Below are 4459 nucleotides of genomic sequence, written 5' to 3'. Positions count from 1 at the left end.
CATCTTATATCAAATTACAATTATTGGATATTACATTATTTACATTAAATTACAATACACTTCTCCAAGAAATTAACGCACCACCTTAAATATGGGGTATATTTGATGTCTCGTATTTCCTAAACCTGTTGTCCCATCTAAGTGATGTTTTTATAATATTATAGCCTAGGCTATAGGTTACCTCCTTAAGCTTGTCATGCACAGGGAGCTATGCTGTAATATATGTATATTATATCATATCGCTCTCTATAGTAATGTGATATAATATATATTACAGTATAGCTCCCTGTGCATGACAAGCATAAGGAGGTAACATATTCTAGGGCCTAGGCTAGAACATTATAAAAAAATCACTTAGATGCAACAACAGGTTTAGGAAATTCGAGACATCAAAAATGCCCAATTTTTAAGGTGGTGCGTAATGGGCTGTATATACAGGGTGTAACAAAAATACAGGTCATAAATTAAATCACATATTCTGGGACCAAAAATAGTTCAAATGAACCTAACTTACCTTGTACAAATATGCACATAAAAAAAAGTTACAGCCCTTTGAAATTACAAAATGAAAATCGATTTTTTCGATTATATCGAAAACTATTAGCGATTTTTTATTGAAAATGGACATGTGACATGTGGCATTATTATGGCAGGAATATCTTAAAGAAAAATTATGGTGAAATTTGTGCACCCCATAAAAATTTTATGGGGGTTTTGATCTCTTAAATCCTCCCAAACTTTTGTGTATGTTCCAATTCAATTTTATTATTGTGGTACCATTAGTTAAATTCAATATTTTTGTTTCTTAGTATTTTTCAGATAAGGCAGTTTTTATCGAGTTGCGACTTCTTTTTTAATATGTCCACGTAAAAATTTTATGGGGGTTTTGTTCCTTTAAACCCCCCAAATGTTTGTGTATGTTCCAATTAAACTATTACTGAGGTACCATTAGTTAAACAGAGTGTTTTCAAAACTTTTTTGCCTCTTTGTATTTTTTCGATAAGGCACGTTTTATCGAGTCTGGCTTCTTTTTTAATATGGTTCAAAATATACCTAAAAATGTAAAGCATAAATAAGTTTGCATATTATTACCAAGTCTCCATAATCGTACTTAACCATATACAAATATGTGGTGGATTTGACAAATATTCAAAATATTTCGATAAAAATTGACTTTTTGAAAAAGCAATAAGAGGCAAAAAAATTTTTAAAACGTTGTTTAAATGGTAGGTACTACAATAATAATTAAATTGAAACGTGCACAAAAGCACATTGTTTTCGATACATTGGAAAAAATCACTTTTCATTTTGTAACTTCAAATGAGTGATAAAGGCACAGAGACTTAGATCACGAGGTCACATTGAAAGGATGCCAAAAACGAGGACTCCGAAAAGGGTACTAAACTACACTATAGCTTCAAGAAAGAGAAGAGCAAGACCGGAAAATAGATGGAAGCAAGAGGTCGAAAAAGATTTGGAAAGAATGGTGTTACAGGGTCAGAAAAGAAAAATGAATAAGAGGAAGGAATGGAGAAAAATCACATATCAAGCCAGAGAAGATCTCAGTACATAAAGAAACGTGAAAATGAAGAAAAAAACAAACTTTTCAAGCCATGGGCCTCTAAGGCCCTTGGTGCTATTAATATATAACTTCAAAGGGCTGTAACTTTTCTTTTGTGCACATTTGTACTAAGGTAAGTTAGGTCCAATCAAACTATTTTTGGTCCCAGGATATGTGATTAAATTTATGACCTGTATTTTTGTTACACCCTGTATATATATATATATATATATATATATATATATATATATAAAGGTTATATTTGGTTCTTGGGACATCAAAGTATATTTTTTAGACATTCCCTGGATACAGTCACTGATGTGACATACCTCCGATTTGTTTTTTCATGAGTTTTTTAAGAGAGACTAAAAACTTTTTTTATGGTCACCTCCTGTTTTCATATATTTTTTGACATGTTTTGTAGTAAATTCAACTATCTATTTACTACAAGACATGTCAAAATTTACATGTGAAAGCAGGAGATGATCCTAAAAATGGTTTTTCGTCTCCTACAAAATTCATGAAAAATCAGATAGGAGAATTTGTACATTACAATTCTCTGATGTTTGGGAAAAAGGGCTTGAGTCAGAAATGCACATCGATAATGTTTTGATGATTTCTGGACCAGAAAAATCGGCTCTTTTTATTGGTACATACAGTTTACGTCTACAACAGTTTTTTGCTGGTCCAGAAATCATCAAAACATTAGCAATGTGCAATTCTGACTTACGCCCTTTTTGCCAAACATAAAAAAAGCAATCTGGTCATAACTGACCAATGAGCAATTTTAATTTAACCTAAATTACTACTGTTTCTTAAAATGAAGAGCTTACCCGATAGCGTCTCTTATCTAATCTATCAAGATCGTGCACTATTCTAACATACACAGCCACATCACGCACTATGCTCTGCTTTTCACTATCACCTATCACTCAAACTAGTTCAAAAGGCTTTGTCCTCTTCAATCTTCTAGTTTGCCCAGTAGTATCGAGGAGCTGGATTTCCTCAATATTCTTGTACTTATTTAAGTTGTTTGTCGGGATTCCTGCTATCTTCTTGATGATTATATCCAGGTTCCATTCCTAGGTCTTAATATTTGTTTATAAAGTAATAACTTATTATGCACGGACAATGTTGAGTTTCTTCCAATTAGCCAATACACTTTTTATATCTTTATTTTGGTTATATCTGGTTTTTTGTAGACCACTTTCAGCTGATTCTAAAAAAAATTAAAATGAACGGTAATTTTTCTATTCTTTACAATTAAAAATCAAAATATTTACAGGTAATACATGCATAAATGATTCGTTTCATAAAGAAAATTGAAAACGGATTTTATAATACTTACATAATTGTTTAAGAGATCCAGCCATAGCCAAAACTAGCATACTAAACAGTACAGTTGAGTACAGCAAAAAAAAGCCACTAATTTCCATTTTTCACCCCCTTATCGATGCATTTTTTTCCAATCAAAATTTTTACTAAATTTTTAGGTTATCTTATGATGAAAATGAAATAATTGATGACTTGATGACCAATGACCACGCGACGCTACATAGATACTCGCGCGGCAAATTTGAAAATGAACGCAAATTGAATAGTAAATGGCCTCTCTTAAAATCTTGTAATGGAAAATTTTACCCCTCCAGGAAGACATTGTACTATGTTCATAGAATATCTTGTGGTAACTTTCCACCCATAATTTAATCAGATAGATGTTCACGGAATAGAACGGTAGTACCTACATTCCTGGAATGTTTTGTGTTGTTAGGATTAAACTTTTATTTTATTTATTCTTGAATATTTCCTATTGTTAAACATTTGTAACCAATAATTTACAAATAAGATTTTCATTACATTACATAAAATCAAAAACATGTTTTGGATATTAAACTATATATTATAGTTTATAATTGTAATAATTGTATATACAATTTTGAATTAAGATTTAATCTTTTCGATTTAAACTACAGTAAAACCTGTGTTACCGGCCCCCTGCAAACACCGGCCACCTGTACTAACGGCCAGTTTAAAAATTCCCCAAACCAATTACAGTAAAACCTGTCAGTAACGGCCACTAAAAATGAAAAAGCTATTGGCCGATATAGAAAGGTGACCGGTATTGCCAGTTTTTGTAGTCTAGATATAATTGGCTTGGGGAATTTTTAAACTGGCCGTTAGTACAGGTGGCCGATTTTATCAGGTGGCCAGTAACACAAGTTTTACTGTATATCTAGACTACAAAAACTGGCAATAACGGCCACCTTTCTATATCAGCCAATAGTTCTTTCATTTTAGTGGCCGTTACTGACAGGTTTGACTGTATTTCATTAACGTAAAGTTAACGCGTAAGTTAATATTTTATTGAATTATTTTGCTATTTGATCCCGTAATAATGTGTCCAATATAAAATATATAAGCGTTCATAAACGTCAGTAATAAATAAACGTTCAGTATGGACGTCCAAAGGACGTTCAACGTCGGACGTCCAAAGGACGTCCATATTTATTCCGTCCGAAGGACGTCCAACGTCGGACGTCCAAAGGACGTCCATTTTATTCCTTCCGAAGAACGTCCAACATGGGACGTCCAAAGGACGTCCGTTTATAGTCCATGGACGTAAGGACCAAAAATGGACCTATTTTGGACGTCCAAAGGACGTCGTGTGCTATTAGGGGTACTGTATGGTCTTGAAACCTCTCGCTACAACGCTCGATGTTCTGCAAGAAGAATATGTCTATTATGGGTACTTACTTCCAACTCTGCTATCTTTAAGGAATAAATGGGAGAAGTTAATGCTTGAAACACTGAGTTCTGGCGATGAATATTTTCTAAAAATATGTATGCAGGGCTTGGACATGTTATTTTGGCCATGTTATGCGACACCCAGAGAGATAA

At 33.0% G+C, this 4459-nt stretch overlaps 1 long non-coding RNA gene across 1 annotated transcript; it reads right to left on the bottom strand.

Moving 5' to 3' along the window:
- Positions 1 to 880: 880 nt before the first annotated feature.
- LOC126889857 (uncharacterized) lies at positions 881 to 3984 on the bottom strand. The gene is made up of 2 exons (XR_007700195.1): positions 2910 to 3984; positions 881 to 2780 (listed from the first exon to the last, which is right to left on the bottom strand). It is a non-coding gene; the product is annotated as an uncharacterized LOC126889857 (long non-coding RNA).
- Between the last annotated feature and the right edge of the window lie 475 nt (positions 3985 to 4459).

Source organism: Diabrotica virgifera, chromosome 8 (assembly GCF_917563875.1).
Source record: "Diabrotica virgifera virgifera chromosome 8, PGI_DIABVI_V3a".
Taxonomy (NCBI): Eukaryota; Metazoa; Arthropoda; class Insecta; order Coleoptera; family Chrysomelidae; genus Diabrotica; species Diabrotica virgifera.
This window is presented reverse-complemented; position numbering and strand designations above follow the sequence as displayed.